Source organism: Mustela nigripes, chromosome 12, assembly GCF_022355385.1.
Source record: "Mustela nigripes isolate SB6536 chromosome 12, MUSNIG.SB6536, whole genome shotgun sequence".
Classification (NCBI taxonomy): domain Eukaryota; kingdom Metazoa; phylum Chordata; class Mammalia; order Carnivora; family Mustelidae; genus Mustela; species Mustela nigripes.
The window spans coordinates 42,484,010-42,504,591 of NC_081568.1; the positions used below are offsets into that span (position 1 = coordinate 42,484,010).

Genomic DNA, 20,582 nt, shown 5'->3' on the forward strand with positions numbered 1-20,582 from the left:
AGGCATTCTCTTAATTCCTCTTTAGTCTCAGGCTCTCCCTTGTTTCTGTCTTCTTTAAGGTTTGCTTCTGCTTTTGCTTTTGCTTTGACTCTGTGAGCTACCTCTAAATCCTCTTTTTTTTTTTTTAAGCTTAAGTTGTTCAGACTTGTGTTCTGTTTCTTACCACCAAAGCTCCCCTTAGGTTTGGCTTAATTCCACAAACATGTATTCTGCCTAAAATGTTGTACTGCGCTGGGGAGGCTCTGGGAGACTGACTTCTGGAAATTCCCGGAGCCCTGCGAGGCTCCCTACCTTTCACTCCCATGTCAGACAGACCACAGCAGTGAGCATTCCTGGGTCAACCCAGAAGACCCCGTGCTTCAGGGAAGGGCACGATGATCTCTACAGGGACACAAAACTGCAGGGGTGTGAGGCAGATTCTGCTGAACTTGACAGACTGGTACAAACTTTGGAATGCAAGAGGGATCCGAAAAGACCTACTTGTAGATATCAGAGCCTCTGGAGAACCTGCTGCAGGACTTCAGGGAAACCAGTTTTGCCAGAGTGAGGGGCAGAAATGCGGAACTATCAAAACTGCCCTGAATAATCCCTTAAACACCCTAAAATACAGCAATGTAGTTAGAGGCCATACAGTACAAAATGTTATGCAAATGTTAGGCACTCAGGTCCTACTCAAGAAAGAGTAGCAAGAGCCTCAGTCAATGAGGGGCACAAGGAGACCAAGACCTACAGAGAAAGTGCTGCGTCCACACTTCCCATCTCACCTCCTCCAGGGCCACCTATCCAATGAGCAGGGATGATGGGTGAAACGGCCAGCCCTTTAAAAATAGCACACACTCCCTCTTTCATAATCAACTTTGCATGAGGTCAGAGTTATGATGTGGATGTTCCGAAAACTAGGTATAACAGCGGGAGGACTAAATCCTAACTCCTCCTCTATCATTAACTATCTAGGTCACTATGAGGTCACTGGCCTCATCTGTAACATGGGGATATACTCTGTACTTGCTAAAAGGTAGGGAGGGGCTGGATCTGATGGGCTCTGATTATGAAATGTTAAATACATAGGACTCCTTTTTATCAAGAATAGGAAAAAACCCACTACTTTTTAGGGGACATAAGACAAAGAAGAGATGAGTGATTATGTTAACCGTAATGCTCAAAAAGATCTTGATGGTATCTCATCGCCCACAAGAAAGACTGTCAAACCTGAGCCTGGGATTAAAAGCCCATCATATTTCAAGTGCAAGTTCCCACTGCCTCATCTCAAACAGTCCCACCTCGGCCCCTAGCCCTCATGCTCAACACTGCAACCATAGCAGACAATGAGAGCCATCCCCTGAGAGGGGCACATACCCTCAGCATCAGTGCTCTGTTCCCTCCACCAAGACTGCCTTTTCCTCCGTTCCTAATCTGTCACATTCCTGCTCATCGATCAAGTGTCAGAGGCCCCCAGGAAACCTCTCTATTCCCTGGTCAGGATTAACTGTCCTTGGGAGTTCTCATAACACTTGTTCTTCGTCCCGGTTGCAGAGCTACTGACACAGAATCTGAATTGGTTGTGTGTGTGTCAGCCTTTCCATGAGGCTAGGGAATGTGGCCAGATGTTGTCAGGACTCCTTGACCTGATACTGTTATCTCCCTTAGTAAATGGGGCTCTGTTAAGGACACCTGGAAGCACCCAGGAAATACCTGTATTCTTTCTTCTCCATTGACGATGAGTGTGAAGTACTCATTCAAAACAAAATCCAAGTTATCATATGTTTCTAAATTTTTATTATTTATACATGGCCGTGCTGGTCAAGAATCCAGATCTCTTATTTACCCAGTCCACCTCTCTCCACGGTGCAGTTTCCTGGTATCTCTTCTCCACAGTGAAGACCTGATCCACATTCATGCTCTTGCTGGCCTAGCTCCACCCGGCACAACATCCTCTCGGCTCTGCAGCCTGAACTCACTCACCAGCAGTTGGAGGGGTTGAGGGTGATGTTCGCTTGGGTGGTGTCCCCAAAGCTGAGGTAGCCCAAGAGTCCTAGGCCTATGTCCAGAGTGGTGATCTTGAACGTCCCTCCAGATGGGATAAGTGGAGACTGAGCATGGTTCTGCATCTTGTTTTCCAAAGGCAAAGCCTGTGAAACGAGGGGTCATAGTTACACAGTGTCCCCCATTTATGTAGAGACCCCATTTACCCACTGTTATCCTAAATTCCTTCATCTCGGCCATCACAAAGCTTGAGAAGAAACAAACTCAAAGTCATGACGCCACTCGAAGGAACGACTAAATAACAGTATCCATTACAGAAAATACCTTAAAGGTTTTCTAGTCCAGCCATCCATACATGAGGGTCCTCTTCCATGCTCAGGAAAGGCTCTGCCTCTGAGAAGCTTTGTGGCCTGTGGAGGATGATGATGATGATTGTCATTACAGAAAAATCTCATAATGTACCAGCCGGTGTCTTTGCAGGCCTTGTGCTTCTGCACACAGCCCACCAGGGGGAGCACCATCCCAAATTTCACGTCTGGAAGGTGACCTTCCAACAAGAACAGGTTTACGGCCTGCAGGATAATTTTGGATTCCTTTTGCCTGGAATGTAGAGGGGAGACTACCTTACACACCATAATATGCAACTCCTGACCGAAAGATGGAAAAGGAATATAGATCGTACTGAAGAAATATTTCCCTATTTGTGGTGTTAAGTGTCTAGAATAATTTGTACACAGTCATGCTTTATTCCAGCTCCAGCTCTCTGTGATCTGTGATTCTGTGTGTCTGAGTGGTAACATGGGGGCATCGGCTCTGGACAAGAGTTCAGGAAGTCTTACTCGTGTGTGTGTGTGTGTGTGTGTGTGTGTGTGTGTAGGGAGGGACGGAGGGAGGGAGGGAACAGTGGAGGAGTCCGTGGCAGGAAGACTCGGTGACACTCTCATCAAAGGAGAACCAACAGGGAAACTGAAAAGAAAAGAGGAAGATCAGACGCAGTGTCAGGAGAAGAAATGCATTGATCTGTGGGCTGCAAGGTGAGGGCTTGAGCCTTGGCTTTGGAATTCTAGAGCCTTATGTGCTTAGACAAGCCTCATCGCTTCTAGTCCCTGGTTTCATCATCTGCGTATGGGTGTGAGCACCACTTCAAGCTGGGATAAAATTCTGGTCTCTATTTGGAAGTATTTCAGGCTTGTGGAAAAGTTGCAAGAATATAGCCTTATACCCTACCCATATATTCTTCACTAGATTCCCCAAAGATGAACACATTTGCTATTTACTTCTCTCTGTATGTGGGTGTTGGATATATAACCTTGCACATATGTATGTCTGTATATACAGATGCACATATGCATCCCTATATAATTTTTTCTGAGGTATGTGAGAAAACTGGTTTGTATTAAATACTATGTTCCTCCTGTGATTTCATTCACAGCATTCTCAGGATAAAAAATATATTTGAGGGGCACCTGGGTGGCTCAGTGGGTTAAGCCGCTGCCTTCAGCTCAAGTCATGATCTCAGGGTCCTGGGATCGAGCTCTACATCGGGGTCTCTGCTGAGCAGGGGGCCTGCTTCCCCCTCTCTCTCTGCTTGCCTCTCTGCCTACTTGTGATCACTCTCTCTCTGTCAAATAAATAAATAAAACCTTTAAAAAATATATTTGAAAACCGTTGCTAAATTCCCCTGTAGTGCTCACCTTTTTAGTAGTTTTTCTCAGGCTTCATTAAAATATCTCTAGTATCCAAAAGTGTGGATGAAGAACACAGCCAAGTAAATAGTAAATTTTTAATATGAAGACCATGTGTTTAAGTAGGTTGACTTGTTAGCTGGGATTGTCATAGAGAGGTTTTCAGTTCTCCTATTTCACAGACGGGTTAAACAAGGCTCATTGAAAAGAGAAGATTTCCCCAACATCCCACAGCTTTCTGTCAGATATTTCTCTCTAGCACGTTAGTATTCTCTCACCCACACTTGAAGGACTGCTGAAACAAAGTAATAATGATAGTGACTTACTTTATGCCAACAACATGCTCTTTTATGTACATTATCTCATTGAGCCCTTACGACATCCTTGCTTTGTAGGTATTATAAACCCATTTTACAAATGAGGAAACTGAGGTTCGCAGAGGCATTAAATAGCTTGTCTAGATTCATACAGCTTGACAAGATGAAGCCAGTCTCAAACCCATGTCTGTCGGCTCCACTGGGGTCAGGGAGAGAATGAGGGAGTTGAAAGGCCACTGATGCCAACCCTCTGGTCTGATGCCTTAATTATACAGATGGCGAGCCTGAGGCTCTGAGAGGTGATCCTATGAAGAAGTTATCTCTCTAACACAGATATGAGTTGCTAATATTTCTTAGGTCTTTATGAGGAGCCAGGCACATGCTAAATTCTCTAAATATACTGTTTAATTCTCACCATGACCCTACAGATTTAGGATTATTATCTTCATTTTATAGATAAGGAAATCCAGGGTTGCCTGGGTGGCTCAGTGGGTTAAAGCCTCTGCCTTCGGCTCATGTCATGATCTCAGGGTCCTGGGATTGAGCCCCACATCGGACTCTCTGCTCAGCAGGGAGCTTGCTTCCCCCGCCTTTGCCTGCTGCTCTACCTACTTGGGATCTCTCTCTCTCTCTCTCTCTCTGTTAAATAAATAAATAAAATCCTTAAAAAAATAAGGAAATCCAGGCCTGGGACCTCTCTAGCTTTGGTTTCTCCTTCCCTAAAGTAAGGAAGTTGAGCAAAAACATCATGTCTGGGGGCACCTGGGTGGCTCAGTGGGTTAAGCCTCTGCCTTCAGCTCGGGTCATGATCTCAGGGTCCTGGGATCGAGTCTCACATCGGGCTCTCTGCTCCGCAGGGATCCTGCTTCCTCCTCTCTCTCTCTGCTTGCCTCTCTGCCCGCTTGTGATCTCTCTCTGTCAAATAAAATCTTTAAAAAAAAAACAAACAACCAAACATCATGTCTGAAACTTCAGTCATTTACCATACAATTACCATACATGTGTCCCACCTATATAATTTTTCTCAATATGTCAATGTTTTAAAACAAAACTGGTTTTAAAAAGGAGTATTGTAATGCAATTCTAAATTCTTATAAGTAGAAGAAAATGCGTTAATATAAGTATGTAATTAAGAAAGTGAACAAGGATCACCTAATCCTCTCCCCGCTAAACTCATTACACACACCACCAGACATATGGAAACATGTTTTGAACAACCAATGAATTAAATGATCTCTATGTCCAGTCCTATCTCTGACTGTAAGAAAACAGAATCCTGGAGTCTGGTGAGGCCTGACAGCTTAAGAACAATACTCTCTGAGAGACACCAGCCATGAAAAGGAACACCTTAAAAATCCTCTTGTAGACAAGATGATCTCTAGTTTGTTTACAGCAAACCTTCTCTAGGAGCCTCTAAAGGTACTTTATTCTTTCTGGGAACAGAGATACCTTCCAGCCAGGGTGACCTGAAAAGGTGAGTAAGGGCTTCCACTGTAGCTCAGGCTTGGGGCAGGTTGGGGGTAGGGGGGTGTGTGGACCACATGAGATAGAGACCGTCTAGAATTCACATGCAGTATCCTTTCCTTAACTTGGTTTTGGCTTCTGAAAAAAAGAAACTGGCAGCTCTCTGAGCTCAGTCCTGATTGGGATTTGACAGGCTTTGAGTCTACTATAGGGCTTGGACACCGTAACATGCATGTATATAAGATGCTTTGGAACTTGGTGATTCAGAGAGTGGTCAGAGGACTGGCAACCTTGGCCTCACCTCCCCACGGGGAAGCTTGTTAGGAGTACGGATTCTCAGGCCCCACGCAGATCTCCTGAATCAGAACCTGCACTCTAACAAGGTCCCCAGGGGTTTCATATCCACACTGGAGTTTGTACAGCTCTGCTCTGAGAGGCTGCTGATGCTTCTGGTCCCAACTGGGCATAACAATGCTTCAGAAGAGTCATCCCAATGTTGAGCCCATCATCAAAATCAGCTGGGTAACTAAAACAAAACAAAACAACAAAACCCTCAAAGATTCCTGGACTCTAATTCCAAAGATTCAGATCCACTACAACTGAAGGACGACCTGGAATCTGTAATTAAACAAGATCGAAAGGTGATTCTGCTGCTTAGCCAGATTTGGGGGAGGTACCAAGCTTATGTTTAGTGGTACTTACTAAGTTCCAGACAAATTAATGGGGCTGTTATAGAGAGTTGCTTTATTTACAGTAACATCTCCCATATCCTCTCTGTGGACATTTGTTCTGCTTTTTAAACTGTGTGGCATTCTAACATTTGATTGCATCTGCAATATAAAACACCATAAGAAATGCCTCAATAATCTTGACAAAGCATTGTAAGCATTTATAGCCAAACATCATACTTTATTGCTTACATACAGACATTTTACTGAGTTTTACTTATGTTTCAAAAATTCGTTGTGTATTTGCCATTGATGTGTCATGTGACATAATTTTTCCCATTCACAATAATAGGAACTTGATTATTGGTGTGTTTGCACAGATCATGAAATTTTAGGAGTGGATTACTGATACTGGAAGTCTCCTCCCCCACAGCAAGTAAGTATTTTGTTTTTGGGGACAAACTGTAATAAGGACTCTTAATCAACTCAACTAAAAGTAACTTGGGGTCAGGAGAAGGAAAGTGTAGAGAAAGATCCTACAGGAAACTTGCATGGAAGAGCCAGGCCCCAAGAATGATCCCAAGGCAGTTAGGCTTTGGGAGGTAGACCTGCCAGTCCCTGCCCCCATTCTCTCCAGTCTTTCCCTCCAATCTTTAGCCCTCAGAAGGGCCAAGCCACTGGAAGTTACCTTTGCAGAACATCTCCCTTCTCTCTCAACTCTTAGTGATAGCTCAGCCTTCAGACACAATGGTGGGCAAACTAGATCACGCCTCTCAACTAGATGAGAGCACATAGCCCATTTCCTCAATGGGATTTCTCACAGGCTGTGATTTTTACACTGGCTTAGAATGGCTAAATGTTGATCTTCCCCACTAGATGTAGGTATCCAGTTTGTTTAGGGCTATACTGTCAGCAGAGTGACCGTACGTGGCTGACAGTCAATACCTATTTGTTGAATGAATGAATGAATTGAAAGAGAGCATTTAATGAAATTTTGAACAGAGACAGAGAGATGGCCCAGATACTTCACTTTTTTAAAATAAAGGTTTGGTTTGTGATGATAGAAAATATTTGTGGTTAAAAATTTAGAAAACAGGTGCCTGGGTGGTTCAGTGGGTTAAAGCCTCTGCCTTCGGCCCAGCTCATGATCTCAGGGTCTTGGGATCGAGTGCCACCATGGGCTCTCTGCTCAGTGGGGAGCCTGCTTCCTCCTCTTTCTCCGCCTGCTTCTCTGCCTACTTGTGATCTCTGTCTGTAAAATGAATAAATAAAATCTTAAAAAAAATTAGAAAACAAAAAAAGCAAAATTATTTCTAGAGATTCTCTGTCTTGTTGATAATAGCAATAACATAAAGTAAAATGGACATAATGTCAATTAAGCAAAAAAAAAAGTAAATGGCAGATCAATAACATAGTTTGAAAAAAATGATTACTACATAGGATATTTGAATATTCATAAAAAACTTAATAATGATTCATAAAACTTTTAATGGTGTGTTTTTGCAGAAGAGATTTATAAGGATCTTTAATTTGGTAATGTTTATATTATGGTTTGATTTTGTTTAAGAAAGAGCTCTCAACTAGAGAGCTAGTTGTGTTCTGAAGAGATCAGATCAACCATTATGATTTAAAAGTGAAGATAAGTGGTGCCTGGGTAGCTCAGTTGGTTAAGCATTTGCCCTCAGCTTGGGTCATGAGCCTGGGGTCCTGGAATCAGGTTCCATATTACAGGGCTCTTTGCTCAGTGGGGATCTTGCTTCTACCTCTGCCTGTCACTACCCCTGCTTGTGAGCTCTCTGTCTCTCTCTCTCTGACAAATAAATGAATAAAATCTTTTAGAAAGTTAAAAAATAAAAATAGATATAAAAGATACACCTGTGGGTTCATCTCCAAGAGGTAACTCCTGTTACTATTTTGGAGTAGATACTATATATAGTTAAACATTTGTATAACTACAGAGGCAGACATAGATATTTACAAAAATGAGACCCAAATGTACACAGTACCATTATGGCAGGCTATATCACATGAGTTTGTTTTAAAACTAGGGCCTGAAGAACTATATGTTGAAAATATATACCTAACAAATATTTATGAGCAGATACTTTATTTTAATAGTTCCAGAGGAAATATTCTAATCTCAGTGAGCTCATAAGCTAGTTGTAAAAAAGGGAGTGGACACATAACTTTATTTAAGGGAAGCTGTGTGTGTGTGTGTGTGTGTATACATACATATATACATGTATATGGTTGAATTGAGAAGGGAAAAATAAGATAGCAATTCTGTTGTGTGGATCAGGGAATGATGCCCAGATGAGGATGGGTGTGATTTAGATGCCTGGAGATGTGTGGAGGAGGAAGGACATTGTATGTTGGAAGAAAAGCATAAGTAGGGGAGGAACAAGATGGTGGAGGAGTTGGAGACTTAAATATTATCGGGTCCCAGGAATTCAGCTAGATAGTTATCAAACCATTCTGAACTCCTACAAACTCAACAGGAGATTGAAGAGAAGAAGAGCAGCAATACTAGTAACAGAAAATTGACCACTTTCTGGAAGTCAGGACATGTGGAGAAGTGAATCCGAGCTGATATACAGGAAGAGACACTGTCGGGGAGGGGCCAGCTCCTGGCAAGTGAGAGACAGTGGGGCACAAAATTGGAACTTTTAGAAGTCTTCTCCACTGAGGGGCATCACTCCAGAGGCTAAGAGGGGAGTGGAGCCCTCATGGGGACAGTGTGGTCTCAGGACCTGTGGGGTCATAGAAAGACCAGGGGTGTCTGAGTGTGGCAGAGCTCCCAGGTATTAGAGAGGGAAAGCCAGATGTAGAGACGAAGACGAACAGTGAGCTCTGAGCTGGGGGTTGCCATAAACTGTGACCCAAGGCACAGTCGGACCACTACTCTTCAGGCAGAGACCCCAAAAGGGGTAAATCTGGGGATACTCATCTTCTTCCTCTGGGAGGAGTGGCATGGGAGTATGCTGCAGGAATCTGCTGGGTTTGGAGACTCCAAAAAAGGCCATATGCCAGAGATAGAAATGCTTGGTCACAGGCTGGGTGAGCACAGAGTGCAGCTGGAGACCAGGAAGACAGGAGGGATTGACTGCTTTTCTCAGAGGGTGCACTGAGGAGTGGGGCACCAAGCTCTTGGTTCCTATAGGGCCAGAGATTGGGAGGCCTCTATTTTCATTCCCATCCTCCAAAGCTGTATGGAAAGCATTCAGGGAACAAAAGGTACCAAGAGTGAACCCAAGCAGATTACTTAGCGTGGCCCCTGGCAAGGGTGGTGCAATTCCGCCTCTGGCAAAGACATTTGAGAATCAGTACAACAGGCCCTTCCCCCAGAAGATTAGCAAGAACATCCAGCCAAGAGCAAATTCACCCATCAATGAGAACTGTGGAACTCCAGAGCTAGAGGAATATAGCACATAGATTTCATAGTTTTTTCCATGATTCTTTAGTCTTTTAAAGTTAATTTATTTTATTTTATTTTTTTATTCTATTTTAAAAATTTTTTCCTCTTTCCTATTTTAATGTTTTTAAACCATTTTATCAATACCTTTATTTTTTAATTTATTTTTTATTTATTTTCAGCATAACAGTATTCATTATTTTTGCACCACACCCAGTGCTCCATGCAATCCGTGCCCTCCATAATACCCACCACCTGGTACCACAACCTCCCAGCCCCCCGCCACTTCAAACCCCTCAGATTGTTTTTCAGAGTCCATAGTCTCTCAATACCTTTTTTTTTTTTAAACCCTTTTTTAAATTTTTATTTAAATTTATCATAATCTATCCCTTCATTGTATTTGACCTTACTTTATGTATACATATAGATTTTTCTTTCTTTAAAAATTTTGGGATACAGTTTATTTTTTTGGGGGGGGGGGGAATACAGTTTATTCTAATAGATCAAAATACACCCTAAATCTCATGCATGGCTTTGTTATAGTCTCCAGCCTGATCACATTCTTTTCTCCTTTTTTTCTTTTTTCAATCAACTTCTTATATTATCAATTCCTTTTTGGGAATCTTTTAAAATTTTCACCTTTACAGTCATATTCCATCCCTTCATCATTTTTACCCTTATTTGTGTGTGTGTGTGTGTGTGTGTGTGTATTATTGTTTATTTAAAATTTTGGGAGGTAGTTTCTTCTAATAGATCAAAATATACCCCAAATCAAGTGTGTGGCTCTGTTCTATTCATCAGTCTAATATATATATATATATATTTTTTTTTTCCTCTTTTTTTCTCCTCCCAGTTTCTGGTCTCTTCTGATTTGGTTAGTGTATGTTTTTCTGGAGTCGTTGCTATCCTTTAAGTATTTTATTCTCTCATTCATCTATTCTTATCTGGATAAAATGACATGGTGGAAAAACTCACCACAAAAAAAAAAAAAAAAAGAAGAAGAAAAGAAAAGAACAAGAGACAGTACCAATGGTTAGGGACTTAATCAATGCAGACACTAGTAATATGTCAGAATTAGAGTTCAGAATTACAATTACCAAGGTGATAGCTGGGCTTGAAAAAACAAACAAACAAACAAACATGGAATATACTAGAGAATTTCTTTCTGGAGAAATAAAATCTCTTCCTGGAGAAATAAAAGAACTAAAAATCTAACCAAGTTGAAATTTAAAAAGCAATTAATGAGATGCAACAAAAAAATGGAGGTTCTTACTGCTAGGATAAATGAAGCAGAAGAGAGAATTAGTGATATAGAAGACCAAATGATGGAGAACAAAGAAGCTGAGAAAAAGAGAGATAAACAACTACTGGGCCGTGAGGGGAGAATTTGAGAGATAAGTTATACCATAAGATGAAACAATATTAGAATAATTGGGATACCAGAAGGAGAAGAAAGAGAGAGGGGGGCAGAAGGTATAGTAGAGCAAATTATAGCAGAGAATTTCCCTAATTTGGCAAAGGGAACAAGCATCAAAATCTAAGAGGCACAGAGAACCACCCTCAAAATCTCTAAAAATAGGTCCACATCCCATCATCTACTAGTAAAACTTAGAAGACCCAGTGAGAAAGAGAAAATCCTGAAAGCTCAAGACAAGAGGTCTGTAACATACAATGGTAAAATATTAGATTGGCAGCAGACCTATCCACAGAGATCTCACAGGCCAGAAAAGACTGGAATGATACATTCAGAGCATTAAATGAGAAAAATATGCAGCCAAGAATACTATATCCAGCTAGGCTGTCACTGAAAATAGAAGGAGAGATAAAAATCTTCAGGACAAACAGAAACTAAAAGAATTTGCAAACACCAAACCTAACAGGAAATACTGAAAAGTATCCTCTAAGCAAAGAGAGAGCCTAAAACTAACAGATCAGAAAGGAACAGAGACAATATATAGTAACAGTCACTTTACAGGCAACACAATAGCACTAAATTCATGCCTTTCAGTTGTTACCCTGAATAAATGGGCTAAATGCCTCAATCAAAAGATACAGAGTATCAGAATGGATTAAAAAAACAAGACCCATTGATATGCTGTCTGCAAGCAATTCATTTTAGATCCAAAGACACCTCCAGATTTAAAGTGAGGAGGTGGAAAAAATCATTTGCCATGCTAATGGACACCAAAAGAAAGCTGGGGTGGCAATCCTTATATCAGATAAATTAGATTTTAAACCAAAGACTATAATAAAAGATGAGGAAGGACACTATATCATACTTAAAGGGTCTGTCCAACAAGAAGATCTAACAATTTTAAATATGCCCCTAACATAGGAACAGCCAATTATATAAACCAATTAATAACAAAATCAAAGAAACACATAGACAATAATACAAAAATAGTAGGGGACTTTGACACCACCCTTGCTGAAATGAACAGATCATCTAAGTAAAAGATCAACAAGGAAATAAATGCTTTAAATGACACACTGGACGAGATGGACATCACAGATATATTCAGAACACTGCATCCCAAAGCAAGAGAATACACATTCTTCTCTAGTGCACATGGAACATTCTCAGAATAGATCACATCTTGGATCACAAATCAGGTCTCAACCAGTACCAAAAGATTGGGATCATTCTCTACATATTTTCAGACCACAGTGCTTTGAAGCTAGAACTCAATCACAAGAGGAAAGTTGGAAAGAACTCAAATACATGGAGGCTAAAGAGCATCCTACCAAAGAATGAATGGGTTAACCAGGAAATTAAAGAAGAATTTTAAAAATGCATGGAAACAAAGGAAAATGAAAACACAGCTGTTTAAAATCTTTGGAACACAGCAAAGGCAGTCCAGAGTGGAAAGTATATAGTGATACAAGCCTTTCTAAAGAAACAAGAAAGGTCTCAAGTACACAACCTAACCCTACACCTAAAGGAGATGGAGAAAAAACAGAAAATAAGACCTAAACCCAACGGGAGAAGAGAAATAATAAAGATCAGAGCAGGAATCAATGAATAGAAACAAACAAACAAACAAAAAACCCCAGTAGAACAGGTTGATGAATCTAGAAGCTCATTCTTTGAAAGAATTAAAAAGATTGGTAAACCTCTGGCTGGAATTATCAAAAAGAAAACAGAAAGGAGCTAAGTTAATAAAATCATGAATGAAAGAGGAGCAATCACAACCAACACCAAAGCAGTACAAACAATTATAAGAACATGAGCAATTATACACCAGCAAATTTAACAATCTGGAAGAAATGGATGCATTCCTAGAGACCTATAAACTACAAAGACTGGACCAGGAAGAAATAGAAAACCTGAACAGACCCATAACCAGTAAGTAGATTGAAGCAATCATTAAAAATCTCCCAAAAAACAAGAGCCCAGGGCCAGATGAGTTCTCAGAAGAATTCTACCAAACATTTAAATAAGAATTAATACCTATTCTCCTGAAACAGTTCCAAAAAATAGAAATGGAAGGGAAACTTCCAAACTTATTATATGAGGCCAGCATTACCTTGATCTCAAAACCAGACAAAGACCCCATCAAAAAGATGAATTACAGGCCAATTACAGTTCATCCCTGATGAACATGGATGCACAAATTCTCACCAAAATACCAGCAAATAGGATCCAACAGTACATTAAAAGGATTATTCACTACGACCAAATGGAATTTATTCCTAGGCTGCAAGGTTAGTTCAACATCCATAAATGAATCAATGCATGGATACAATGTGAAACAATGCATTAATAAAAAAAATGCATTATAATGCATTAATAAAAGAAAGAACAAAAACCATATGATCCTCTCAATAGATGCTGAAAAAGCATTTGACAAAGTACAGCATCCTTTCTTGATCAAAACTCTTTACAGTGTAGGCATAGATGGTACATACCTCAATATCATCAAAGCCATCTATGAAAAACCCACAGTGAATATCATTCTCAATGGGGAAAAACTGAGCGCTTTTCTGCTAATATCAGAAACATGGCAGGGTTGTCCACTATCACCACTGCTATTCAACGTAGTACTAGAAGTCCTAGCGTGAGCAATCAGACAACAGAAAGAAATAAAACGCATGTGAATTGGCCAAAAAGTCAAACTCTCATTCTTTGCAGATGATATGATACTTTATGTGGAAAACCCAAAAGACTCCACTCCAAAACTGTTAGAACTCACACAGGAATTCAGTAAGGTGTTAGGAAATAAAATCAATGCACAGAAGTCAGTTGCATTTCTATACAACAGCAAGACAGAAGAAAGGAAAGTAAGCAATTGATCACATTTATAATTGCACCCAAAACCATAAGATACCTAGAAATAAACCTAACCAAAGAGGCAAAAGATTTGTACTCAGAAAACTATAAAGTACTCATGAAAGAAATTGAGGAAGACACAAAGGAATGGAAAAACGTTCCATACTCATGGATTGAAGAACAAATATTGTGAAAATGTCTATGCTACTTAAAGCAATCTACACATTTCATGCAACCTCTATCAAAATACCATCACATTTTTTTCACAGAAATGGAACAAATAATCTTAAAATTTATATGGAACCAGAAAAGAACCAGAGAATGTTGGAAAAGAAAACCAAAGTTAGCAGCATCACAATTCCAGACTTCAAGCTCTGTTACAAAGCTGTGATCATCAAGATAGTATGGTACTGGCACAAAAACAGAAACATAGATCCAATGGAACAGAATAGAGAGCCCAGAAATGGACCCTAAACTGTATGGTCAACTAATTTTTGACAAAGCAGGAAAGAATGTCCAATGGAAAAAAGACAGCCTCTTCAATAAATGGTGTTAGGAAAATTGGATATCCACATGCAGAAGAATAAAACTGGACCATTTCCTTACACCATACACAAAAATAGACTCAAAATGGATGAAAGACCTCCATGTGAGATAGGAATCCATCCAAATCCTTGAGGAGAACACAGGCAGCAACCTCTTAACCTCAGCCGCAGCAACTTCTTCCTAAAAACATGGCCAAAGCCAAAGGAAACAAGGGCAAAAATGAACTATTGGGATTTCATCAAGATAAAAATCTTTGGCACAGCAAAGGAAACAGTTAACAAAACCAAAAGACAACTGACAGAATGGGAGAAGATATTTGCAAATGACATATCAGATAAAGGGCTACTATCCAAAATCTGTAAAGAACTTATCAAACTCAACACCCAAAGAACAAATAATCCAATCATGAAATGGGCAGAAGACATGAACAGATATTTCTGCCAAGAAGACATACAAATGGCCAACAGACACATGAAAAAGTGCTCAACATCACTCACCATCAGGGAAACACAAATGAAAATCACAGTGAGATATCACTTCATACCAGTCAGAATGGCTAAAATTAACAAGTCAGGAAATCACAGATATTGGTGAGGATGCGGAGAAAGGGGAGCCCTCCCACACTGTTGGTGGGAATGCAAGCTGGTGCAGCCACTCTGGAAAGCCCTATGGAATTCCTCAGAAAGTTGAAAATAGAACTACCCTACGACCCAGCAATCACCCTACCGGTTATTTACCGTAAAGATACAAATGCAAAGATCTGAAGGGGCACGTGCACCTGAATGTTTATAGCAGCAATGTCCTCAATATCCAAACTCTGGAAAAAACATAGATGTCCATCAACAGATGAATGTATAAAGAAGATGTGATATGTATACATACACACACACAATGGAATACTATGCTGTCATCACCCCCCCCCCCCCAAATCCTGCCATTTGCAATGACATGGATGAATCTAGAGGGAATTATGCTAAGCAAAATAAGTCAATCAGAGAAAGACAATTATCATATGATCTCTCTGATATGAGGAATTTGAGAGGCAAGGCAAGGGGTTGTGGGGGGTAAGGAGGGAAAAAATGAAGGTTGGACCGGGGAAGGTGACAAATAGTAAGAGACTCTTCATCTCAGGAAACAAACTGAGGGTTGCTGGAAGGGAGGGATAAGGTGGCTGGGTTATGGATACTGGGGAGGGTATGTGCCATGGTGAATGCTGTGAATTATGTAAGCCTGATGATTCACAGACCTGTACCCATGAAGTAAATAAAACATTATATGTTAATTTTTTAAAAAAAGAATAGTATAAGTAAAGACTCAGAGGTGGGAAAAGACAGGATATATTTGGGGCGATATATCTTCCCTGCTGTGCTGGGGCATACAGCACATATAGAAGAGAAGTGGAAGATCAGGCAGGAGGGTAGGGGAGTGCCAGGTGACTTCGAGTCTTGTGAGCCAGATTAAGGTGTGTAGAATAATTTCCTCTCCAGGAGAAAGACCTTGAATAGTTTTCAAAGTGTGCTTGGTTTTCTCTGTCGCTGCTCTGAGGTAGGGAACTGGAAGTCCCAAAGCAAAGGCTGAGCTGTTTAAGCTCACCAACTCAGTTGATTTGGAGAAAGCTGCTCAAAGCTTAAGCTGGGCTATCTCTTGCCATCTGCGTTTCTGCTCCAGGGCTCTGACTGCTTACGGTTATCTGTTGAAAACATAAGAAACGCATAGAAGCCCGGGCGATCCACAACCAGGAAGAAGAACACGATGTACCCGGGTGTTGGGAGGAGATTATTTGTTATAAAAAGAAGGAAGGCAGAGAGAATATGGGGACACCTAATGTGCTGTGTTATCGGCCCCTGCCTCACCTCTCCTACGTGGGCACCCTTGCTATCCTACAGCCACAGTGAGGAAGTCTTGCGGCAGCCTCAAAGCTCCTCCAGCTCCAGAAGAGACAGGAATGACCCTGGCTGGCTCATTACACATGTGTCCAGGTATGTTTTCAGCCAGAACCTTTGCGTCCACATCGTTACGGAGTCAAGAGGACTTGCCTTGGCCTCCCTATTCCAATGCCTGCTATCTAATTTCATGCGCTTGGAAAAGGAAGATTCTGTCCCCGTGCAAATTTCAGCTGACTTGACTTGGACACTGAATGCTTACTCAGTATGGACCATCCCTTCCCTCATGGAATGAATGTGCTTCCACTCTTATCCCGCCAATCTGCATTCCACACGGCAGCTCAAGTGGTCTTTTTTAAAAGCTACTGGTTCTACCATGCCCTTCCTCTGTTTAAAGAAGGGGCTTTTCTCTGCTCTTGAAACAACTTCCTAACACATGATTGGCTCCTGCTGCCTTTCCATTCTTTCCTTCCACACCTCTTCTTCCTCCGAATGCTTCGCCAGCTTCTGGACTCTGAGCTCTTCCCGCTTCATGGGCATTTGAGATACCATTCCCTAAGGACACTCTTCCTATACCTCTTCAAATGGTAGCTTTTACCTGTGCTTTAGATCTTGGCTTAAACCTCACCTCTTTAGACAGGGTTTCGCCCACCCCCCAAAAGCCCTTATCCTAATTCATAATTATACTTTTCTGCTAGATCATAAAACTCCATCAAGGTAGGGATCATGCCTGTGTTATTCACCCCTGTCTCCTTAGCACCTAGCATGGTGCCTGGGTCAAGAGTAGGTACTCAGCTGATACTTGTTCAGTGAGTAAGTGAATAAATTAATGAGTGAATGGGACACTGATTTCTCAGTGAATGGACTTACCTTCTCAAAAGTAGAAAGAGTCCATCTGACTTTGAGTTACAGCATGCTGGCTGGCATCCCCTGATGTTCAGGGTCATTAACCATCTCAGACTGGCCCAAGGCCTCCTCAGCCTGACCCCTTTCTGCTTACATGCACCTTCTAGTTTCTGAGCCCTGGCTACTTGCAGCCACTGGAGCTGGGGAGTCTCCACCACCCATGTCCTACACTCTGGTCCCAGCTTGCCCTGCACCTTTCTCTTTCTGTTTATCCAGGTCCACAATTAACAGAACAAATAGCTTTGAATAAAGATGTTTAAAGAGTACCCCAAATCACAATGATATCAAAATGGGATATCAAAATGTATTTCTTACAGATGATTGCCGGTAAAAGTTTTACCCCAGCATAACATTCACTGAATTGAGAGTTATTTATTTCACACTGTGAAAGCAGTATCCAATAGCTTCATCATTTAATCTTTTGAATTCCAATGACTATAGAATAGTGGGCAGTGGGGTGAGGGAGAGGAAGAAGAGCTGGCAGAAACAACATCGCTCTGCTATCAAAATGTCCCTTGACTGCCCAGATAGGTGACTCCAAACTCTAGCCACCAAGAGTCAGTTCATCCACACACAGAATAACTAGCAGTTAGTCTTTTTCCTGGAAGAACTAGGAGCTGACAGCATTTATATAATATGTTTGCCATGAGTTGTGGTTTTCATCCCATTATGATCCACTGTGTACCTCTGGCAAATTGTTCCCTGTCTTGAAGATTCAGTTTCTCCATTTGCACTTTCAGGAGGCTGGGTTCTAGAAGATCCTGGTTCTGACCCTGAAAGACTCCATTTGGACCCATGTGCAAGCCTTGAGTCTTGGTATTGTTCCACTGCTGTTTCCTCTTAGGATTAAAGAAAATTCTCCAGTTAATCACAGGAAATGTCAATTTTTTATGTGTTAATTTGCTCCTAGAAGCTTTCTACAGTCAACATGGCACAGTCATTTCTTTAGGTCCATGTTTCTCAAACTTTCATGTGCATCAGAACTACCTGGAGGTACTGTTAAACTATAGATTGCTGAGCCCCATCCCCAGAGCTTCTGATTCAGTAGGTCTGGGACGGGGCCAAAAAATGTGCATTTCTAACAAGTTCCCAGGTGACACTGATGCAGCAGCTGGATCGGGGCCCAACTTTGAGAACTGCTTCAGGACATCCAAAGTCTTGATGTTAGCTAGCTATATGCTTCCAGATGGACAGATATCAACATTGGGCCATAAGTTCCCTGGGACTTCATTGGGACTCACCATCCTACCCCATTCCAGGCAAGGAAAGGACAAGGTCCCTCCCCCAGGAGCCATGGTCCCAGAGTCATGGACTAGGGCAGGTTGCCAGTGCTGCATCGTCCTATCCGCTTGGTTGATAAATGGCTCATTAAGTCTAAGGAAAAGGGCACAGGAAAATGGGTCTTTGTTGGGTTCAGAAGATTATTGTGGGAAGAAAACAAGGTAGGTCTTTCTTTAGCACAGTGCTGAATGGAAAGATGAATGATAGATTTATGGCAGAAATGATAGGTGCTAACACCCACTGGTACCCACTCTGCCTCCTTGTTTTCCTTGAAGGGTTCCAAAAATCATTTGCTACTCATAAACATTCAGTGAGTGGCCTGAGTGTTTGTAGCTACGCAAGGCATGAGGGTACAGGTTATTAAATAAGAGACACAGGGTGCCATCCTCCTGGAGCTGTTGGCCAAGTGGATTAATGAGTTGCATGTACTCACTGAACGCATGGGGACACTCAGTCCCAGAGGGGGCAGGGCACATGTCCAAAGTCACACAGCGAGCTGGGGCAGCATCAAGACTTGACCTCAGGTGTCCTGGCTCCCACCACAGTGATTTTCCTTTTATACCCTGCTGAGAGCTGAGAGCGCACAAAGTGCTGATCTCCATGCTAATGATGAAGAATATCAGGCATGCTACCCCTTGGTACAATGATTTTTACCAGGAATACAGGGTTCATACTCCTATGGGCTTATCAGAATTTCAGGGAACTATGACAGGGAATATAACTTCCGTTCTCTTTAATTAAAAAATACAGCAGTGATGAATGCCTATTATAAAAAGGTTAAATGGTACAGAAGTATATAAAGAAAAAAGGAATATCCCTATTCATATCCTCCCCTGCCTCATCCCAATTTAATTCTCCTTCTTTCCTCAAAAGTAGCTACTTTTAACAACGTGGTGGGCTCAAATCCAGACTTTTTCTATGTATTTGTAAACATAATAGACAATAATTTATAAACATTATATGTATAAATAGGTTTTTAAAAACAAAGCTTTAAAAAGCATACTTAATATTATTTTTTAACTTGTGTTGGGAAGTGAAAAAAGGACACTATTTTTGTGAAGAAACTGCAAAGAGGAAAACTAAGTAAGTTCTTGGCTGGTGGGGCATGATTGAGTGGGCTTGTTCTGGGATGCACATAAAGAAAGGTGGTAGGCAAAACATGCCAGCGGAAATAAAGCAAAGGAAGTCTGGAAGTCTTCTTCACGAGGAGGTTTGAAGGCTCTCACTTGTGACAGAAGTGGTAGGCACAGTTACCAGGACACCCATGCAGAGCAGAGCCAGGAGCCCTATCAGTAGCACACGGATAGGACCTAGCTGGAGATGGGAATGTGAGCAGAAGGAAGAGACCTGAGTAGGTATGTTAGGATAAAAACACAGGACAAAAATGGATTTCTTTTTGAGAGAGCGCACGCGAGAGAGTGAGCATGTGTGGGTGGGGAGGGGCAGAGGGAGAAGGAGTGAGACAATCTTAAGTGGGCTCCGCGCCCAGCATGGAGCCATATATTGGGGGGGGGAGGGGCTTGATCTCATGAGAGTGAGATCAAGACCTGAGTTGAAATCAAGAGTTGAATGCCTGACTAACAACAAGGTGCCTCCAAAATGGATTTATCAAAAGAATGAGAAGATAAGCCACAGATTGGGAGAAAATATTTTCAGAAGACATAATGGATAAAGGACTGTTACCTCCATTAAAACTCAACAACAAAAAAGAAAAACCCAATTTAAAAATGGACCAAAGACCTGAATGGACACCTCACCAAGAAAGATATACAGCAGACAAATAAGCATAGGAAAGATACTCCACATCCTATATCATCAGGGAATTCCAAATTTAAACAACATGGAGATACCACTACACACCTATTAGAATGGCCAAAATCCGGAACACTGACAACATCAAATGTTAGCAAGGATGTGGAACAACAGTAACTCTTACTCATTGCTGGTGGGGATGCAAAGCAGCACAGACAGTTTGGAATACAGTTTGGCAGCTTCTCACAAAACTAAACGTATTGTTAATATAGATACAGCTTTTGGTATTTACTCAAAAGAGTTGCAACTTAAGTCAACACAAAGATCTATACAAGGATACTTATAGCAGCTTTATTCATAATTGCCAAAACTTGGAAGCAACCATGATGTCCTCCAGTAGGTGAAGAGATAAACT

The 20,582-nt window shown here is 41.4% G+C and overlaps 1 long non-coding RNA gene across 1 annotated transcript; it reads right to left on the reverse strand.

The window, feature by feature from the left end:
* Positions 1-1,801: 1,801 nt before the first annotated feature.
* LOC132027797 (uncharacterized) lies at positions 1,802-17,280 on the reverse strand. The gene is made up of 3 exons (XR_009407206.1): positions 17,099-17,280; positions 2,308-2,393; positions 1,802-2,129 (listed from the first exon to the last, which is right to left on the reverse strand). It is a non-coding gene; the product is annotated as an uncharacterized LOC132027797 (long non-coding RNA).
* Between the last annotated feature and the right edge of the window lie 3,302 nt (positions 17,281-20,582).